This window comes from Cyprinodon variegatus, unplaced genomic scaffold (assembly GCF_000732505.1).
Source record: "Cyprinodon variegatus isolate N-32 unplaced genomic scaffold, C_variegatus-1.0 Scaffold352, whole genome shotgun sequence".
NCBI lineage: Eukaryota > Metazoa > Chordata > Actinopteri > Cyprinodontiformes > Cyprinodontidae > Cyprinodon > Cyprinodon variegatus.
In genome coordinates, this window is record NW_015150805.1 from 176026 (window position 1) to 199005 (window position 22980).

General features: G+C 35.7%; 1 protein-coding gene across 2 annotated transcripts in view; it reads right to left on the bottom strand.

The window, feature by feature from the left end:
- LOC107091800 (signal transducer and activator of transcription 5B-like) overlaps positions 1-22980 on the bottom strand; it is a 75697-nt gene that overhangs the window by 32576 nt on the left and 20141 nt on the right. The window contains exon 2 of one of the 2 annotated variants that reach the window (XM_015385959.1): positions 1223-1279. The exons of the other annotated variant lie outside the window; for it this stretch is intronic. The gene's annotated coding sequence lies outside the window, so the exon portion shown is untranslated. The remainder of the gene's footprint in view (positions 1-1222; positions 1280-22980) is intronic. 2 annotated transcript variants of the gene reach the window in all.

Sequence of the window (22980 nt, forward strand, 5' to 3'; positions counted from 1 at the left end):
ATCGGACATTTTAAACGATTGCTCAAAGGTTTGGAAATGAGATCTATGGTTTGTAACTGTTTTATAAATTTCTAATTATAGATAGATGTAATTGTAAACTGTAATGTAAATTGTAATGTAATCTTTTGCCACTGTCTTGGCCAGGACTCCCTTGAAAAAGAGATTGTTAATCTCAATGGGACTTTTCCTGGTTAAATAAAGGAATAAAAAAAAAAGTAGTACAGGTAAGGAAAAACAGAAAAAAAGGAGAAAAGAATAAAGAAAGAATAGATAAAAGGGAGAAAACGAAGAGATGTAAAAAGAACAGTACAACCAACGGATATATTATAAGACATAGAATAAAGTAACACCTTGATACTATCGCTGAAGTATAAAAAGTATTATTTAATCTGACATGTGTACCATTTTTTTTTTTCAGTGGTGATCCTTCTACCAAATGAAGCCATAGATGAATTAATATTTCATCCAAGATATCCTAAAAGGGCCCCTCTCCCCAGAAAAGAAGATTTTCTGAATGGCAATGTCAAATTCTATATATAAATTTCATGAAGATGCTCGGAAACAGGTTGATTCACTTAAAAATCCTCTTTTTTTAAAGAAAAGCAAGTCCAAGTTTCTCTACACTGATATAAAAGGCTGACGGTCTTGAAATCACTAACTAGAAAACAAAAAAAAAGCAACACAGAGCTGCTGCTCTATACGATCATGTTTTAGTCTTCAAAATGTTTAAATAAATGAAAACCCAGTAAAACATATTCGCACTTGGTGTGCAACACTGACATTTTATCTGCAAGGGAATCAGCAATAAGCATCAGCACATGAGCTATCAGCTGATTGGAGGATGAACCCAACAGGAAGAGCATAAAACCTTTCAACCAGCTCTTTCTGTGACACCCACTGCGCGTAGCTTTGTTTCTGCACCATCCTTGCATCACACACTCATGCCCACAAAGAACTGCTGGGAGTTGAAGACAGAAACTTTTTTGTACTGCTTTACACACGTCTGACACTTTAACTGCTATCAAACGTCTAGGTGGAATACACCGTTCACCATAAATACTTCCATTCTAATATCTAACTGGATATATGCCATCTTTCCCAGCCACTGTTTCCAAATACCCTGAATGATTTCGAGCCAACTAACATCTCTATCTTTTGCTTTTCACACTCTGTGCATGATAACTTCTGCAATATGGCATGGATGAAAAGAAAAAAAGCTTACCTTCAGGTCTGTGCTACCATGTAACAGCAGGAAACTCTAAAGTGGAGTGCCACCAACCTGAGACAGACAGAAAGTGAGAGAGCAAGAAAGAAAGAACGAGAGACAGAAAGACAGACGAGATAGAGAGACCAAATGGAGGAAGTGAGTCAACCTTGGGTGCTTCTGAGGAAGCTGTCTATTTCTCACAGGGAAGAAAGCCTTAACAAAAGGCCTGGGGAGGTTAAGAAAAGGGTGAAAGGGAAAGTCCAGTGAATGGACTCTTTCATTTCAGATCTTCACAATGAGCTGAAATGATTTATGAAATGAACAAAATCCCTCCAAAGACTGCGGTTTCTACTCGAAAATTCATTGAGACCATATTATGTGTGAATTTAGTAGATGCAGCAATTAAACAGACATTTGTGGGTAAACAACTAAAGCCGCAAAAATGTCAGAAATGGGGACTGTAGATTATCTCAATTTTAAAAGAACAGAACTGTGTTGTTAGCAATGACCTTACAGCAAGAAAGTCCCGGGTTCTATTCCCTGGCTGTGCATGTTCTCTCTATGCATGGGATCTCACTTCCTCCCACAGTCCAAAAACATGACTAGCAAGGCTCAGTTAAGCCTGACGCACCTATATGTTGCTAGGTTAATGAGACCCACAGACACCAAGTCTGCAGCTTTTATACTTCATGCGGCTTTTATACTTGTACCTAATATTCTGGCCGGTCCAGAGGGAGCTAAACATGGAAGCATATGCAGCTATCCAACAATGTCCAGAGTGCACCCTGCCTTGCGCCCATAAACCTGTGCCTGTCTACCTGACAGATAAGCAGCAAAAGATGGATTCATTTACTTTGGAGGTTGGCATATCACGAAAACGCTTGTTCCAAGACATATGAACTACAGAAAACAGCAGTCAAAAAAATAGAGTGAACTGTACTGTAATGGGAATACCCACATCACAACAAAAGAAATAATGTGGGGTTACCAAAATGGCATACTCAGATTAAATCAAACTAAGTGTGCAACATAGTCAGGTGACTAGAAACCCACAGAATACGCATCTCTAACTGTGCTTGAGTGAAAGAACAACTGATTGTTCAAAGGAAAATATATTAGCATGAAACTGTGCAAATAACATCGTGGATGTAAAAGCAATTATTAATTGGGAGCAAAAAAATCTCAAAGGATCAAGGATCAGTGCTCCTATGTGCATTTAGGATGCAAATGTATTTGACTTAATGAGGTCTCTAGTCCTGCAACACGTTCCTGCATTTGGTATGAACTATTGTCCAACAGTGATGCTATTTTTGCTACGGTCACATTTTTATTGCTTTGGTTTACATAGGTTTGATCATTTTAAAGAACTTAAGGTGTGAAAGCTAAACACAGAAGGGGCAAAGTGGAAGGAAAAATTAAAAGGGCAAACAAAGTTGACGGCAACAAAAAACAATCTGTAGAAGACAAAGCTAATGGAAGGGCAACCGTTCTGTTGAACCATTACATCTGTGTACATAATGATTGGGAAAAAAATTATATTTTCTAATTAAGAGTTTTTTGTTTTTTTTGGTCCAAGTATGCTGAGAAAAATAATAAAACTTTTTTGTTGAAAAGCTCAAGGATATTTAAATCACAGAATCTTAATTAAAATATCAATCAAAGCCTTAATTTTCTCTTTAGAAATGTTTTGCCAGAACTAAAGGCCTTGATAAAATGATTAGATTTGTTTGCTCTAAAAGCCTGTCTGTGCTCGCTTGTAAGCTGAATCCAAACGTGTACTGTGGCAAAGCCGTAACAATTTAAAGGAGCTAATTCACGAAAGTTACAACCAGGCAGCGCATTGAGACTCTTATTGTGAAAGACAAAAAATGATTAGACTTTGAAAGTTTGGCCTGTTCCAACTCAGGCAGCTCTCATTCCTTCCTGGGCTCTAAAGAGACCCAACATCAGGATACCACATGCTGACAGAAAACTTTAGGAAAATACATGGTCATCCTTGTTCCTCTTTTTTTGACTGCTGGATACTTTGCTCCATATTTGAGGAAATTCTGTTAATCTGAAGACAGCTCTTCCAATAACATGTAAATAATGCTTTAAATGTGGTTTGTTTTAAATTAGATTTATAAAATAGATATCTCCAGACTTTGTAAAGGGATTTTTTTTAATATAGTCTAAAGGGCTCATAGAATGATTATATAGGGTATTTGGTGCTGGTCCTTAAGGTCTCTGAATAGGGTTTGTAACATTGGTTGGGCTGAAAATGGCCTATTTGGTGTTCTATGAGCCCTAATGCAAGCCTGGTTAAAAGCCTCAGAATGAAACGACAAGTTTACTTCCTTTTGTGGTATGCTCATGATTATTTAGATGAGCTTTGTGCTGATTGGTTGGTCTAAAACAAGCAAAGCTGCTGAGTAAAGACGCATCATAGCAACAAGCACTCACTCACTGAAACATCAAATTGTTGATATGGTAGTGTGACCAGACGTCCTCCTTTTCATGGACATGTCCTACTTTTAAAAAATGTCCAGGGGGAATTTCAAAATCTTCCGGGATTTTGGTCGACTACAGTGCAGCATCTAGTCGAAACAGGGAGCCAGCGGGGGACGGAGCGACCATCACTCGGTCAGGTTCTGTGACGGTAGTTCGGGATCGGTCGCTCCCCCACTGGGGCCTGGTCCGGTCCAGGCAGCGCCTGTCCTCCTTTTCAGAAACCCAAATCTGGTCACCATAGATATACTAGCATTGCTATCGACCGCTTAGCGACGGAATCATACTTACAGCTTGCAGTTGTGATGGCCTTAGGGTCGGAACAGCCCCTTGTTTCAGTAATTGAAGTTTAGCAAATCTTGCTTTGAACTGTCCAAGATTTTGAAAGCTGTCTTCGGTAAAATGCTTAGAGCAGCTGAGCTTCAAACTTTGCAGGGATCAAAAATAATCCGTGCCTGTTGAGTCTTCGGATCCTTGGAAAGACTGAGAAAACTTTTCTCTTTCTCCGTGCAGCCTGGAACACTGCATTAACACCCGTGGTTCTGCCTCATTTTCAATAGAGAACTGCCTGCTTTGTTATTCTTGTAGAAGTAAACCCAACAGTAGGTTAAACAGCTAAACAGGTGTCTTACATCTACCTCTATTCATTTTCCTTGGCTGTGAACCAGTGGGCTGGTCAGTAAGTCAATTTCGGGGTGTAACAAAAGTAGGCCAGAACCAAATAAGGAAACATCCCCGAATTGACGTCAATTTGGTGCTTCATTTGAATTCACCCGTTTTATGGTACAGGTTTATAATTGTGAGATTTACAGAGAAAGGAGGTGTCGATGGGGTTTGAACTTCTCTGTACGTCCTTTTCACCCACTTAACTATCGTTATTCATCTATGACAATGTAAACTCGGTTTTGCATTCTATGACCCTTTTAAATCATTACCTCATTGGTATTACAGGTTTGAGAAAAGGTGTTTGCTTCCTGATAGATTCCTTCTGTTTTTGCTTTTTGTTCCACATTAGCTGTGTTTCGATCCAATTATCAAGCAGATTTTATGGGGTATTTAAAAAAAAAAAAAAAAGAAATAAAATGCAAATTAAACATGTTTTGTTCTATTGGAGTAGATTTACCAGGCGAAAAGGTAATGACATCATATGTTTAGGTAATCCTTGACTGTAATAAACAGGGAGTAGATTTAGCAATCTAGAACCACAGATCAGTAAAGTATTAAGATTTTAATCAATGTGTTGTAATCATGCACTTTATCATGGCAGCTCATATTAGCGACTGTACATCGCTGAGAGTGCAAAAAGCCGATCAGTCATCATTCGCTACATCAGAACCTATTAGATAAATCTGTTTCCATCCTTTTTTTTTTTTTTAGCACATTCACTCTTTTAGATGAAAAATAGAGCATAAAAACTATTAAGTGAAAATGTTTCAAGCTCTTCTTTGAGAAGAACTTGAAACATAGATATGAGATAATTTAATTCAGAATGCATATCAGAAAAACATTGATAATAACACGTCTACTTAAATCTTTCAGATTATCAGGCAAATTACAATATCAGAAAAGGATCATCTGAGTAAATACCAAACCCAGTTCTCAAATGATATATATATATATAAAAAAAATTGCTCCCAAGTCCCAAAAACAGCCCCCCCCCCCCCTGGCAGCAACAACTACATTCATGAATTTGTTTTGCAGAATTATTTATTTTCAGCCACACTGGAGGATTTTTGAGCCTGAACGTCTTTTTTAAGGTCATATCTCTGACTAAGCCAAACCAAAACCCTTATTTTGGTTTTCCTTGAACCATTCAGAGGCAGCTTAAGTTCACGGTGTGATAGCTGGACATCCGCCTTCAGGAAGATTAGCTTAATTTATTGATCTCTCCCTCGAGGCGGGCCACCCAGCTCCTGTAGTAGCAAAGCTGTCTGAGAACAATTCCCATACCATCAACAATCAAACACCATAATGTTTGTTGATGTGATACTCTTTTTGTTTTTCTTTTTGGCACATAGAAGGTAGGCTTTTCTGTTCTTTTTGGCCAGCAGTGTTTTTGGCTTTGGAGCTCTCCAAGACATGAAATGTATTCCTCGTCTCAAGGTTTATGTTCATCCATAAACACTGACTTTAACTGAGCCAACTCAGGCCTTCAGTCCTTTTAGCACCTACTAGAAAAGTTATTAAAAGTGCTCTAGGATTAATCTGGGTGAGTTGGCAATTCCTGGCAAAGATTCACCACTAGTCCAATTTTTTTATTTTGTATTTTTTGTGGATAACGGGTGTTGCTTTGCTTCACTGGAGTCACAAAACCTTTGACATATATCTTATCCTCTCTGAGGTTAATAGATGTCACAAACTTGGATATTATTTTTCATTAGTTTTGTTTTTTTCAGAATCAGAATCAGAAATACTTTAATGATCCCAGAGGGAAATTACTTTTGTTACACGCTCCAGTTACAGTTGTATATAATATATACACGCATCCAACTATACAATATAATAAAGATAAAAAAATAAGAATAAAAACCAGATAAAATATATACACATATAGCTCTTCTGTATATTTATCTGTACGAATATCTATGCATATGTAAAAACTAAATCCAAATAAAGTGAAAATCCAAGTAAAGTGATAAAGTGATTTTTTACATGATAGTCTGTTTAATTGTTTAAGATATTTTAGCCTACTTCGTGCTGGTAGAAAGGCCGAATTCATTGGATTAATCGTGATTAATTGATTATTTAGATAATCGCCAACTAATCTAGCAGTCGATTAAATGTTAACTGGAGTATAGAGACTCTAAAACAAGCCTTTAGCTGACAGAGCTACCCATATAAAGCAGTAACTTAATCAAAATTTTAAAAATATATAAACATTTTAAATTTAAGAAAAAAAAAAAATGTTTTCTTCAGTCCATATGCTCTATCCAGAACTCCTGAAGTGGAAACATTTTAGTTTCTCAGAGTTTAATTTCATAAAAAAAAACTTTTAGAAACTTTTGCTATCAGGTTATCAATCGATTCATTGAAAAAATTATAGATAGATTAATCGATTTACAAAATATGATTCATTGCAGCCCTAGTTGGTAGACAAAGAAATATGACCTGGGTATGAATTTCCAAAAAGTGTAGATAATCACAGTTAGTACATGATTTACCAACAGAGATCATAGATGGTTGAATTTATAATACCATTTTATGTAAATCAGGTAACAATTACAAACAATTATGAATTGCATTAGCATACATTTATCTTTTAATCCCGTACCTTGAGTAATAACACAATAATTTGAGTAGACTAATAAAATAAAACAGGTAAAAGCATATTTCTCCCAGGTCATAGCACTCAGTTATTTCTACAGCAGTACCAAAAAAAAAAAAACAGCTGCAAGGAGGTTTACTGAGGCAGTAAAAGCAATTAGCAACTCTGCAGTTGATGATCCCTAATGTGTTCCTCTTCCCGCAACCAAATCTACAAAGAACAATTAGTTCGCTCTGTAAGACGTTTTGTGGTAAATGAGCAAAATAAACTCCCGATATTCCAACGAAGTTACTAACAGAACAAATGGTTCACTTTGCAATCCCACTGTCTCAGAGGGTTAGAAGATGGGAAATGAATATGTCAGATATGAAGACAAAAGCCCCGGTTTAAGTATGCCATTAGTGATAATTTTCCCATTCAGTTTTCAAGTCAAAGACCTGCTGCAGGCTTATGATTGCACGGTTATTTAATATTTTACATGATTGTAAAACAGGGATAATGTGCCATGGTATTATGCACTGGCTTTAAAATTACTCTGATGGCGGGTCACGGCTCATTTTTCAATAAGGCAATAGATGTAGAAAATCAGTATTTGTCAGAGGCAAACAAGGAAAAGTTTAAAACATGCGTGCACATACGATAACCTCCCCTTTTACTTTGGCTAAACCATCAAAGATCCTCAGCAGTTAATCTCTTTTATCCTTCACAATCTTTCTTTTGTAAAAGAATGAGGATGACCTTGGCTGCTACTTCAAACACTGAGGCATTTTTCTAGATGTCTAGTATGAATTACCTGCATACAACTCTGCCAACACTTTCATTTTTTCTACCTTATTTCTTGCCTCTTTCATCAACAGTATATACTGCTGTACTATTCATTACCCTCATAACACCAGAAACTCCATCCGTTTCTTCTTGTGAAATGACAAATTAATCATAGTTGATATTTGTTTTCCTCCTCATTGTCTTGTACAAAGTGTTTTCTGGACTGCAAGTTAAAGCCAATGTTCTTCATTCCATCCACACAGCACTGGCAACGATGCAAGCAACAACTCATTTGAATTTTCCTGGAGCCAATGCACAAAACCTTGGCATATTTATGAGCAGGGGAAGCGCTGGATGACAAAGTAAGAGAGTTGTGTCCCAACTTGCATTACGCAAGAGTGAAAAAACAAACTAATCTTAACTCTGTCCTCAAGCAGCTGCAAAAGCCTTTAACACTGATTCAAAGCAACACAAAAACAAATATATGCTTACTGGATTCTGACTTCTTGTGATTACCAAAGTTTCCCAAAATCAGGTGACCTTTGCAGATAAGCTAGCCTTCAAGTGTGAATCATTGGAGACTGAGAAAGAGATATAACATCAGTAAAAAGGTCAAATACCAAAAAGAGGCATGCTTTTAATAAATCTGACAGCTGATAGCTTTGTTAAACAGCTTCCCCAACAAGAAACAGTCAACATATAGAAATGACGGAAATCTTAAAAGGTGTGAACATCCCGTCAGTTTGTCAGACTTTTGATCTACAAACTGGAAAATAAATCATTTCAAATCATTCTTCAGCTTATGCTTGATGATTTAGCCAGCGTTTGCCTGACGTACGAAAAATCAGGCACTGCCTACTGTATAATTGCGTATTGGCAGCGTTTTGGTATAAAAGGGGGTTCACAGAAGGAAACTGTCTTTACTCCTCCAGACTTCATCCCCATCATAGGGTGAGCGAGACGGTGAGTGTGATGGATTCTCCCTGCGTTTACGGCCACGGCCAGGACCAACAAACATCCTAGCAGACATGCCGCTGAAACAGCTGTGACTGCAGACCTTCTTTCTTTCTTTTTTCTTTTTATTTATTTATTTTTTTGCATTTGGTAAACAGCAGCAAGGTTAATATCACGATCAAAGAAATCTTTTTATGCAGGCAGAGTAAGGTTGTCGTTGGACATACGCTCTGGACTATTTATGAATACATAAATAGTCCAGCTTATGCCAACGTTATAGTCTATAGAAGATTCTGGGACATCAGGCATGCTGGCTAAATGGTGAAGGTCTAACACGGTCTTAAGGTGCAACAGCCAGGTTGTTGCATGCATACCTTCTGACACATACACTCTTTGGTTTATATTAAATATATTAGTGCTTAATTCAAATATGAGCTCTTGTCAAGGTGGGGGTGGAGGTTTTAAAGGACCCAAATGCAGACACAAAAGCTTCAGGTGGTTACTTGAAGGTTTAATAACAAAAGTTCAACAGAAGCAAAAATCCAAAAATATAAATCCATAAAAATGCAAAAATGCTGAAAACCAGGAATACTCGCAACAAGAAGGGGACAAAGTAAAGATGACAAACCAGCAAAGAGTGATTGAACAGATGGGAGAGAGAAACAAAGACCAGGCTAATGAGCAGATTGGGAGCAGGTGTGAACAGAGGCAAGAAGAGAGCAAGGGAAAAGGAGACTGACACAAGAGGGCAAACAGGAAATATCAAATACAATCAAAAATCACTAGAACACAAGAATGAAAAATAAGCCCAGTGAAAACTCAGAGATAAAAAACTATAAACATGACAGCTTTATCAAAGATTCAACAGAGTTTAGCGGTTGCAGCAGAACTTGCCTGCTAAATTTAGCTAAAGCCATAATTTGCAAAAGGGTAAAGAATTACAAAAGCTAGACTTTGGTATAAAAAAAGAAAATTTTGGAGAGAAGTATGTTTAAAAGAGATACTGCATTTTTTGTGCAACAACACACCTTGAAAACAGACCCAAGTAGCTGGAGAAAATACAGGACAGCAGTAACTCTGCCAAAACTAAATATCTTTGCTAAACCGATAAAAAGACAAGACTAAAACGGGTCAATAAAGCTGTTGAGAAGGGGCCAACGACCTTTGAGGAGCAGCAGGGATCTTCGGGGCGCAACTTCAAAAGATACATTAATTTAAGAACATCACTCTAGACAGCCAAAAGGGCACCATTCCTACTGCAAAACACTGGCAATAAAAAATAATGATTTGAGGGTTGTTGTTTTTCTTTTTTTTGTCATACTTAAACTAGTGATTTGTGAGTAGGTCCAAATACCAGTCATTTTATATCCTTCACCCTCACATGTCTGGCTGAAAATAAATATGGTTTTAATTTTTAGGAACCAAAGTCAGTCCAAGCATACACCCACATAAACAATAAAAAGCCATCTTTGGAAAAGATAAACTAGTTTTTAGGGCCAAGCAAAACTCAAGAACTAAATGTTACAGAAAACTCTGATATCATCTGATACAGACTTGTATTCATCACAAAGATATTCATGTTTTGAGACACAAATAAATTAAACAAAGTAGTTAAAATGTATGCACCCTCATAGATGTATATTATTGCAGTCATTTTTATTTCTATGAATATAATTTCTCTAATAAATAATTTTTTTTTTACTTAACGGGCATGTGTCACATTAAAAATAGAAAATAAGTTGTTAAATGTTTAATTGCAGCCTCATTTTTAATACATCTCAAAAACCCAGACTCATAACAGAGCAAGTGTGCACTTTGGAGAACCACTGTAAATGGTATAAAGTAATCTGTTTGTCGTTCTGTAAGAAATTTGCTGTAAACATCAGGCTCCTCCCTTGCTCTGTTTAAATTCACCCATGTTCTTCCGTGCAAGTAATCACAACTACCCAGTCAGGAAACATGAACAACTGTCCTTGAATGATCATCTTTGTCTAAGCTGTCCTTTTTTTAAGCTTCCCACAATGAGAGCAGAGGATTAACAGCATGTAACACGTGTATTTTAAAGCCTAGCCGACAGGTTTTGGGGTCACAGAATTTCTTAGTGCTTTCATTTACCTGACTTTGATTTTAAAAAAAACAACCAAACTCATGTCACCCACTCTTTCCTCTGAGGAAATCTGCCATTCATAAGTGCAAGCACTTCCTGTTAGGAAACTGAAGTGCCACCCACCCATTCAAAGCCGTCGTGCCATGTGTAGAATAAAACAGGATGATACATTAAGCCACAAGTAGATTTCAGTTGTTTGGATTATTAACACAACTATAAACACAAAGCTCACCAAGGCCTTTTAAAGGAATGGGTTTTTACAAACTGACAAGGCAAACATGCAGAGTTTGAGTGTTTCCAAGCTGCCATTCCATTAAGGCTTTTTAAATGTGACATTAATAACGTAGAAAGTGTCAGGCAGTTAAATAAATGGCATTAAAGTACTGCAACACTACTCAAGGTTCCTTTATGAGGCTCCTTACATGTTTCATATGTACTCTATTCACTGCAAAAACGATCTATAAATAAGTAGAAATGTCTTAAATTAAGCGTATTTACCCTTAATCTTAGCAGGTAAATAAGATGATCTGTCAATGGAACGAGTATTTTTACTCTTTAAATAAGATACTTAGATAATATTTGCTTGAAATAAGAAAACGCAATTGTTTTTTTCTTATTTTAAATGGAAATTGTCTTGTTGCATTGGCAAAGTGTCTCACTTACCTGCTCAATTCTAAACATTTTTTTTACTTATTTTCAAAAAAAAATACTTATTTAGATTTTGATATTTTGCATGATTAACAATTGTCATTAATGTAGGACTGAACTGTAAATATAACTCAGCGTCACAGCTTCATTACCTCATGCTCCATTATTTCCTTAGTCCCTCCTGCAGAGCACTAAACACAAGACTCACAGTAAAGATATCACTAATGAGGTGATGCTGAGGAGAATCAGGCAATAGGTTTAACAATTTGATTTCTGCCAAACCACATAGTTTTAGTTTGTAGGGGGTTTGTGTGTCTGTTTTTTTTTTTTTCAGTTCTGTTTTCACCTCTTCATGATGTAATTCCTGATAGTCGTCAGTTGGTTATATGATACCTGTCTGACAGCATCCCTTTATCCTCAATTATTCATTTTGGTTGGAGAGTCAGATCCGGATGTTTCATCTAAAGAAGGATTACGACTGTCTTGCTCATCCAAGATGCAAGATAGGGTGTTGAATATTAGCCTGATCCAAGCCTTCAAATCTTCTTCCTTAGTGTATCTTAAAATTACTGACATTATATGGGCCAGTGTGGGACACAATGCATGATTGTAATCAACTAATTATTTTTAGATTCACTTTAGAAGCATATTGCATAGCATTTCATAACCCTGATATACAAATATATTTTTACTTACCGTAATATATTCTTACTTATTTATACTTAAATTACATTTACACCTTGCTATATTATAGTTCGTTCTTGATTCAGGAAGATGACAGCCAAGAGACAAAGCATATAAAGTGATGCCTGTTTAAAAATTGGGACAATCTAAGCTAGATCCATGCAATAACTTTTTTATACTGCTGTATATTAATAGATGTGCTGTTGACCTTTCTTAAGTTTCACTTCACCAGTTATACTCATTGTTAAAGGATGTGGAAAGCTTGAGTTGTTAACCTGTAAAAGGTGCTTTAAAGAATTGATCTACAGAGGGATCCTGGGCTAATCTTCTGCAAATACCTTAAGATTTCAACAATTTAATAAAAGCAATATCATCTTTAGAACCAGCAACAGGGAAATCCTTCCAGCTGGCTAAAATGTATAAAATAAAGCAAAACTAGAAGCTTGAATTATCATAGCAGACAGAACATTACAGTAGATGCAAGCAGTCCCTTCTAAGCGCACTAATGTGAAACACAGTAAGATTGTGAATTCAAATTGGTTCGTACAAATTTATCTTGTTAAGTTTTCTGATCATTTGATTTATTGTAGATAGTGTTTAAGATATTTGGTCACAAAGAACCACAGTTAATCTAGAATAGACTGTTCTATAAAGCGTCCTATGATCGGCCATCAACCTTTCAGGAGTCTACTGGTAAGAAACATTTCACTTCAACGGTCATTGCCTGATTACAAAGAAAAATGAATCATGACAAGTTCATTGAATTTCCAGCTATTTTAAATAAAAGATGCTTTTTTTGGTTTCTTCAGAAAGATATGTTTATATTTGCATTTTTCTCTCGCTATCTGGACTGATCATTATCTGAGGTTTGCAATTATCACAAGGCAGAAATGAACTGTTTGTATGAAAAAGTAGAGATTTTGAAGTTCCAAATTATGAAAAGGAATAGAAAATAACCGTCAAGTTCAGTTAAGTATTGGAAAGTTGGAGATTTCTCACCAACTCCTGTGGGCTTAAAGTGGTAGAAGCTGGTTTCTCCTTCTTTTGTAATAACAACTGAAACATGGTTAAGCTGGGTATGAAACAATTCCTAGAACCTGGCAACCCAATAGTTTCCAACTATTTTAAATAGAAGCTGCTTGTGTAGTTTCTGATCTTGGTGCGTGTAGTATACTGTGCGTAAACTGGAGTCAAAGCTGTGGAATTCAGGGAGCCAAAGATGACCTAAATGGGACTTTTCTGCTACACTGATTTAATTTTTTAAAGCCAGAGGTATCACATGACCTATGGTTTTGTGGCCAACATATCTCAAAAGTAGAGTCATAGTCAAAGTCAGATGAAATGGAGAGAATCCAGAATTTTTTTTCAAAATAAAATACCATTCAAACTCAGAAAATAGATCAGTGTGAGATAATGGGAATTATTTTTTCTTTTTGTGCAGCCTGATACCAAATGAAAGGTGGACTTTTGCCATTCTGTCACAGTTAAAATAATTCAGTAACCCATCCATCCATTTTCCAACACACGTTATCCCAGCTGAGGTCGTGAGTGGTGCTGGTGTCTATCTCCAGCTGTCTATGGACGAGAGGCAAGGTACACCGTGAACAGGTCGGCAGTATATTGTAGAGACAAACAGGACAAATAAACATTCACACACACTCAAAACTAAGAAGAATCCATAGAAGCCAATTAACCTAACAGTCTTGTTTTTGTACTGTGGGAGGAAGCCGGAGTACCCAGAGAGAACCCACGCATGCTCAGGGAGAACATGCAAACTCCGAGCAGAAAGACCCCGGGCCGGGAAAAGAGACCAGAACCTTCTTGCTGCAAGGCTCTTTGTTTCTTCTAGAGTTAATCATCTCCTTCTAGGGGCTGTCCATTTCAATAGAGTCGTGTCTATAATCACTATTACCGGTAACACTATATTGTGTTCAATCACTAATGTTCTTCAATAAACCACGAGACCTTCACATAACATCTGGATTTATAAAAAAGATTAAACTATACACTGGTCAAATCTGTTTATTAAATAGTTGACTTTCAAAATCATTTGTTCGCACTGTTTTTAATTAGAGGTGTCAAAATAAAAGGGGGGTAAAGTCAGATAATTCGCTTTCCATCTAATCTAATCTATAAAATGCACTGATTGCGATGGTAATTTAACAAAAATGTGTTATAGGTTGATGTGGAATCAATGCTTTTGCGTCCTCACTTGCTATTGATTCTGCAGGTTTTTTTGTTTGTTTTTTTTTTAGACAGAGGCCAATTAATTTCTTACAAAGCTGTGAAACCTGGGAGAACATGCAAACTCCGAGCAGAAAGACCCCGGGCCTGGAAGTGAAGCTGGAACCTTCTTGCTGTGCTGCATATTGCGGCACTGAGCAGTCCCTAATTCTGTAACAGTGGCTTAGATTTATGTTATACAGAACCTGTAGGAACGTTGGTTCTAATTAGTTTTTTAAAAATAACAAAAAAATGTGTGATAACCTGCTTTAGCTGGCCATCAAACTACATATAAGGAGCTTTCAAATGTAACGGGGGTGTTATTCTTCTACAGCGTAATAACTTCCAAAGCAAATGAAACAAAAGGCACATCAGGAAGGTGAGATAATGGTTGAAGAAACAGTAAATAGGGATGGCTAAATTACCAAGATTTTCTTTATTTAACCCATGTAAAATTAAAAGTAAAATGTAGTACAAGTAGTTTTTCCAAACATTTCTCAAGTAAATATGCTTGACTAAATACCACTAGTTATTACTCACCACTGCCTACAATAGTCTCAACAAATCTGCTTATCTAAAAAAGGGGTAGAAAAATATCTGATAAAAACAAGGCAGTGACGTAATAAACTAAACTGCTCTAAAAATGTTAACAATATTCTATTGATGATCAAATAACTGTGACTTTGCAAGCAACAGGAACCACAGTGAAATCACTGTAATGGGACAGCAGGACATGGTAGACATGGTGTCACACCGAACCACATGACTAACATTTGTGCCAGAAGCTGTGAGGAAGGGACATATGACTACATGAGGATCTTTGTGTTGTCCAACCTGCCTGGAGGTTATGTTGCTATGCTCTAACCCACATCCCATCACGCTGTCAACATGAGGAAGATCACTCATTAGCTCACTAATGTGCTTGTGTATACGTGCTCGCAACTGTTGCACGTGTAAATACATTTTTATTGTGATGACACATAGCCCGTGTTGTTTTTGTATCACATTTAAATGCGGAAAAACTTTAATTAAATGTGCCTCACAAGACTAAATATATACTAAAAAAGGAACACATTTGATGGCCAAATCACATTAAGAGAAAAGCATCTATGTCCTGCAGGCTTTTCCTTTCAGCCTCTGTGTCAGCTTTGGCTGTGATTTCTCTATACATTAGCCTTAAACTGAAACAGAACTGAATACTGTCACCATTGTCACGTTAGTAAAATTAGGCTTTATTTTAACAATCAACAAAACAAAATGACCTTGCACTGTACTAAAAAAACAGTCAAATTGATCACCCAGCAGAAGCTGTGTAAAAATAAACTGTAGACATTGTTTTTAGATATTACCGGTATGTTCATTCTTAAAATTAAAATAAAACTTTGGCAGAGGTGAAACAGAAATAACACATCTAAACAGACTACAGTATATTGGGCACTAAAGGTGATTACAATAAGCCTTGACTCTATTAGGTATAGAACCGAGACTAATGAAGTACAACATGAGTAAAGAATAAAATGAAATGTATGTTGCGTAAATTGTTAGACTATATTAACATTTAAATGTTAAAAATAATAGCAATAAATAGGGCCTCATAAGCAGTCTAAATGAAGAATTGTCGGAAGACCAAACAGCTACAACTAGAGGCAGATATAAAATGTGAAGACGTAAAGCACATTTAGATAATGATGTTGGAACAACAATCGACAAACATGTAGGTTTATTAAATGTGGGCATGTTATTAAATAGATGTAAAGTCAGAGAGATGAAAAGACAGATTAGACCAAGATAAGCCCTTCTTTATTCTGCCTTCTCTGCCTCTAGTCTGGATTGTTTTCCCCTGCAGTCACGTTTAGGTGAATAACTAAAGGTTTCAATTTATTTTAGGCGTATTCTTAATTTTATGTTAAGTGACAACCCCACAGATCAGGGGTCTCATTCTTTTTTGGGTTTTTTTTGCTTGCTTTTTAAATATAGAGTATTAAAGTATATAAATATAACACTCTTAATAAGTTTGTGTGAAATATTTCTAGTTATTGAAGTTAATTGCTTGGAATTCACCTTGTAGACTGCCAGTTTTATAAAGGTTCTCTATATCAGTGAGATATTTTGTAATGCTTGTTATTTAATACACAGGGAAATGTTCAAAAAGGGCAGTGAAAAGTCTTAATAATAAGATAAATAACATACCTAAGTTAAAAAAAAAAAAAAAAAAAGCAGATGAAAAGACGTGTAACCTCTACTATAAAATGATGCTATTGAGAAAGATATTCATATTTGCCTTTTTCTTAAACTATCTAGACGTATTATCTATCTGGGGTTTTCAATTATTTCAAGGCAGAAATGATCTGTTTGCATGAAAAACTTGTAATTTTTAAATTACAAGTCATTAAAAGGGAACAGAAAATAACCCTCAAGGTCAATTAAGTATTAGAAAGGTGGAGGTTTCTCACCAACTTCAACCACTAATGTCTATAAGACTGCTGCGGTCTTAAAGCGGTAGAAGCTTATTTCTCCTTTTTCTGTAATAACAACTGACACATGGTTAAGCTGAGTATGGTGCAATTCCTAGAACCTGGGAAGCCTTGGTTTTAGATTATCAAAGAAAAAAATCTCTTTATTAGTCATTTAGCTTTTAAAAAGATTTAATGAATCCAGTCAAATATAGACAATAATATGTTAGTTAATCAGTAAAGATTTAGATAAGATTAAACAATTTTTTTTTGTTTTTTATGCAGTTTATTCAATTAAATTGTTTGGGAAAGAAAAAAAAAATGTTTTTCTTGTGGAATCGATCATTCTGACAAATCAGTATTTTAAATCATAGACAAAGACATATATTCTGAAGAGAAACTATGCATTAGTGGTGCACCTCCTCTCCGTGGAACACAGACACATCCACAATCAAACTGTAAAGACAGCGCCGGGTAGCATGTTCCCTGTAGTGCTGAACTGGAAACCTGTGGACACTTTCTTCTGGCTATCATTATGAGCCACAATGAAAAGGATCATCCATTTTATTATATCCCCTGTTAATTCCAATGATCAAAGCCTTGTATAGGTTCATGAGTATATAAGAGCTAAACGTGAAAAGAAAATAGCAAAATTGCTAGGAATATTTTTATTTCCTGGGACTCAATTCTGGGACTCAAATGTGGCTTAAGCAGCACTTCTTTACTCCCTTCTCTCCTTTAGACACAAAAAAACATCAATTAAGATCAACCTACATATTAATTACACACATATATATATTGATTACGTCTGATCTATTTGCCTTACAGTTGAAAACTGCTCGAAAGAGGGCATTTGAAAATAAGTCAAAGCGAAAAAAAGGACACCACAATGAAATGTAATTATGAATCTTAACTGTAGAAGTAAAGCAAATGCAGTCTTAAATAGAAAGCAGCCTCTAAAGCAAAATGTATCACGTGAGCCTGGAGATGTTTGTTCTCAAGGACTTTAAGTTGTTAAAGCTATCAATTTCCTGCCTTTGACGATTTAAATCAAACGTAAAGATGAATGTGATGTATTTAATATCAGAAGCTAATTGCATCTAGTTATATATTGGACATTGAAGGGCCTATATCACGCGAAATCAAATTCTTTTTAGCTTTTAAATGTGTTATAATGCTGTTTCTTTGTTAAAATATTCTATAAGTTGTGTTTTGTTTTTTACTCATGCATCTGTGAGTAATCCTCATGAGCTCTGCTCTGAAGCGCAGCCCCTCCGTGAGCTGTAACAAGTGATTACAGAATAACTACATAGCAATGCCAGCTCCAGGAAGCCTCCACCTTAACTGTGCTGCACCAGCACTGTTAACAAACCGCCATTTTTTCTGATGGAAAATGCAGAGCAGGACCATGCCAGCTCTAAGTTAAGACAAAGTGGCCATTTTTGCAGCTAATCTGCACAGAGCAACACAATTCTTTAGTCAAAATCATGAAAATCAGGTTTTTGTCCTCCAGTGGTGCTGAAATGTGCTCTCCCTTCAGAAGTGATTTGATTCAGCTCCATCATGAAAAATTTCAGGAAAAATTTAAGACTACTTTAAACCTAAATCCACCATGTGTACACTTTACTTTTTAAAATTATATTTCAGTTAAAACTTGTCCCCATTAAAAGTCTAAACTCCAAGCAATTAATAATTTATCCTTGATTATTTTTAGGTCCATTTTTTTTTATTCATTCCCAAAATGCTTCTTCTATTTTTTGTCATCCAAACGTTCAATGGCTCTCCTTTAAAAGCTTTAATAGCTTTTTAAATCTCAGCTATCAGTCTATTCTCTACACCTGCTTGTCAGTGTAGGATCACAGGGTGAGCTGGTGCCAGTCCCCAACCATTATTGGACGAAAGACAGAGTACAAACAACCTCATAAAAACACTCCAGCACTCACACTCACAATACCATCTAATATCAATTCAGAGAGAGACTAAACCCTTAAGTTAAAAAAAGAGCCAAGCCTGGGATTCAAACTCAAAACCTTCTGGCTGCAAGGCAAGAGTTGCTTCCTTTTCAGATCTCAGATAACTAATCCTTTTTTTTTTCATTTTGCATTTCATTTTAATACAATTCAACACAATATAGAAATATATTTTATTCCTGTGCTCACATCCTATTTTGACATCATTTTCATTTTGTAAAGGGATGTAACTAGTGTCGCACCGATACCGATACCAGTATCGGGAAGGGCCCCGATCCAGCACTAAAATGGTGGAATTTTGGATTCACTTTGTATTAGTCTTTTTCCTGCTTCACAAAGGTAGGCACCAGCTTGACAAAGCCATGATGGCAGTTATTTAACATCCAAGTAGAATGCAGTTCTTTATATACACACACATAAATAGAATTTAAAATCCTCCTTCTCACATATAAAGCCTTAAATGGCCAAGCTCCATCTTATATCAGAGATCTGATTGTTCCTTATGTTCCTAACAGACCACTTCACTCTCAATCTGCAGGTTTACTAGTGGTTCCTAGAATTTCTAAAAGTAGAATGGGAGGCAGATGGCCGCTCACACTGAGCCTGGTTCTGCTGGAGGTTTCTTCCTGTTAAAAGGGAGTTTTTCCTCTCCACTGTCGATGCAATCAACTGGTTTTCCTTAGATAGAAAACTTTGAATCAATTTGACTGGATGATCTGGTTGAACTGTAAAGTGCCTTGAGATGACATGTGTTGTGAATTGGCGCTATATAAATAAACTGAATTGAATTAAATTTCCAACAGATGGTATTGGTACAGTATCGGTATTGACCGATACGGCATAACCTGGTATCAGGTATCGGTATCGGGGCCAAAAAATGGCATCGTTGCAACACCAGATATAATGGAATAAAAAAAAAAGCGTCTGCTAAAAGCATAAACATAAACGTTTGTGGGCTAAAACCAGAACAAAAATTATTTTTTTTAGTCTTAATGTTGGAGAAATTTTTATCAAATCTGTAGTTAACAGCATTAATTCAATAATCAAATGTCATTCTAACAAAAAAGAGGATAATTTCCTCTAATGAGTCTATTTTACACAAGTAGATCTAGTGTTTAATCATTTCAGTATAAAATGGTTCATATATGAGACCATCTTTACATGAAAACTGATATTCAGGCTCTTTCTTTATTCCATCGCTCCACATTCAAAGGCTTTAAATTAGTTTGTGTTGTGGATGAACTGCTTTGAACTAAGGCATTATTCTGAATAAACACTGACTGTGATGCAGTATGTTGTAAAAGTCAAAGGAGTAGAGAGACAGGTTCCTTAATAACTGTGAATTCACAACGTTTCAAATATTATTTTTATTCTTCTGCATTGTGTCAGAAAATTCAAACAGTAAAAAAAAAACTAAATTACAGAAGAGTCTGTCATCTTTTTCAGATCATTTGCCATAATGAAATATACAGCTATAAAATGAGGTTAACATAAGCCAATGTTACTGGTGAAAGTAGAAGTCTGAAAAGGTATTTTTTATCAACCAGAAATAAAAAGTATATCTTCTGGAGGGTTAATTTGAAAGTTATTAGCATATCCCTAACAGCTTTGCATTCTTGTTTGAATCAAGCTGTCCTTTTCAGCTTCACTAAAGAAGAAAATTATTCTGACTTCACTGTTTTTCAAGCTTTGTTGGTCTTTAACAGTTGCAAAAATTACAAGCTATTATATTTTAAAATTGGTAAAATATTTTAAAATGTATTAACAAATAGGGGTGCCAGAATAGATTTTTTTGGGCTTATTTTTTTTTTTTGCCTGATGGTGGAGAAGGTGAATAAAGCATTTCTTTTTGTTCACTCTGTGGCTTGTAGATAGATAGTGCTTCTCCAGGAGATTGAGTAATGCAAACTTTAAAATCAGACCAATCCAATTGCACGTTAAATTAGTGCAGGAACTGTACTGTAGACATTTTTCTACAAAAAATGTAGTTCAGATACTGGGCCAGTTACTGACATGAGAGCAGAGAGATGAGGCAGGAATTCGATTTAATGTGACATTGGATCAGATATGAAATTATCCACAAAATACGAATCAATAATCATCAAAACTGCTGGGGGGTTGGCGTAATACTGCTGTGTCCTTCTGGGATTTGGGAAGCAGGGAAATGAATTTAAAACATTTTGTTGTTTTTTTTCTAGGCACTTAGATGCTTCTGCTACAAAATGATGGATTCATCAAAGGTCTGAAAAAAACTCAAATGGAGAAAATTCAACCTACCAAAAATTACAGATAGGTTAGAGTACACTGAAAAAAAATAGATCCTATTTCCCATTTACTTAAAGAAAGCTTGGTAACTTTTTCCACATAGACATTCTTTGTATATTCCACTCAATTAAATGGAAGATTTTACTCACTAATAAGAGTTGATTTAACATTAACCTAACAGTCATGTTTTTAGGGGGAGGAAGCCAGAGTACCCGGAGAGAACCCATGTATGAATGAGGAGAACATGCAAACTCTATGCAGAAAGACCCTGAACCAGGATTCAAACCCAGAACCTTCTTGTTTCAATACAAGAGTGCTACAAACTACGCCAATGTGCAGCCAAAAAGTAAGAAACATTTTCTATTTCTGACCAAAACAGTTTCAGGCAAGGGAAAAAAACAAATCTTAGTCCTGATATCCAAGTACATTTTACTTACATCTGTTCAGTTAGGAACTTATATAAATAGTTTTGTTATTACTATTCTGTACAATGAATTAAATTCACTTCTCTTTGATGGATATAGATTCACAAATTAAATCTACAGTAAGTAACACATTTAATAAAAAGTGTCATTATGAAGTTAAGGCGCTTACACTGTAATTTGCAATACATTTTACACAAAAACCGAGGCAATATTTATTGGACCAAAAAGTCTCTTTTTTTCAATGCATTTAAGTCCACAACCAGTCTAAGTAAATGAACCTTTCCCCCAAAGCCATGCTGGTTATTTACCACAGAAAAGGTCAGTTTTTTCAGAATCTCAGTACATTTTTTTTTTTTTTTGTGCATTTTTCTCCTTTTTCATAGCTTCTTGATTTATCTACTGGTAAACCAGGCAGCCCCAAAGAATACACAGTTACCATTTTTTACATTTGTTCTCCATTTTTTCCAAAGGAACCTCTATGCACACCATGGACCCGCAGTCCTAGAATAGGTTAGAGTATTTAATTAGATTCCGAGTTTTATTCTATTTACAGTCGTTTTGGGTTTCCAGCTCATTAACAGTCTATGCCCTTCAAGCATATTTATTTAAATTGTAAAGTCCTTCCATAATTAATGAAATCATCCATGCAAAAAAAATAAATAAAATAGGATACTTTCAAATATGATAAGGAGTGTTGACCTTGATGTGACAGTTCTGTGGAAAGAATTGAAATGTAATTTTAAAAATTAATTTGAATAATACTAAAGTGAGATTTAACTATATACTGTTAAGCTTTGATGTGTATTAGGAGGATACTGATGAAAAATGGTTTTTGACTTTAAGAGGACTATTCTCCTGTTTAGAATATGCTTCAATGACAAGGTTATTGCTCATAGAGTGGTTTTAAATGGGGGAGTAAAATTCTCTATTTACAATTTCATTTTCATTTGCACTTATATGTGCAGCTTTATAACAAAAGCAAAGAGAAAATAATGTCTTTGTAAATGGAGCAATGTCATGGCATTGGCCTCAGTGCAAGGCAAAGAGGATGCAGGTCTGAGCAGTTTCTGAATCCTCTCAGGCCTGATAGTGTGTATTCAAAAACTTATATGCTATATTTGCTGCTGAAGCATTTATGATTTCTTGTCTCTAAATATGAAGCTGGCGCTTATTTATGACAGCATTGATAATCCATTTTTCATTCACAGTAAAGCTGTGAATGAAAAATGCTTTCCCTGAGTCTCCCAGCAACCAACTTATTTTGTTTTATAGAGGTAAGTGGGATTCTACACCACTATTAGACCTGTTCCACCAGCAGCTCAGTATAAACCCTTTCTATGTGTGAGGGCCCAGATAATGGCCTAAAGATAGAGGGGTCTTTTTATGGTTGGAAACGAGGAACATTTTCGTTTTTATTACCATCGTTAATATATAGTAATACACTGTGTAAACTAAATAAATGTCCCACCAGTCTTTTAGATGCTATATATATATATATATATATATATATATATATATATATATATA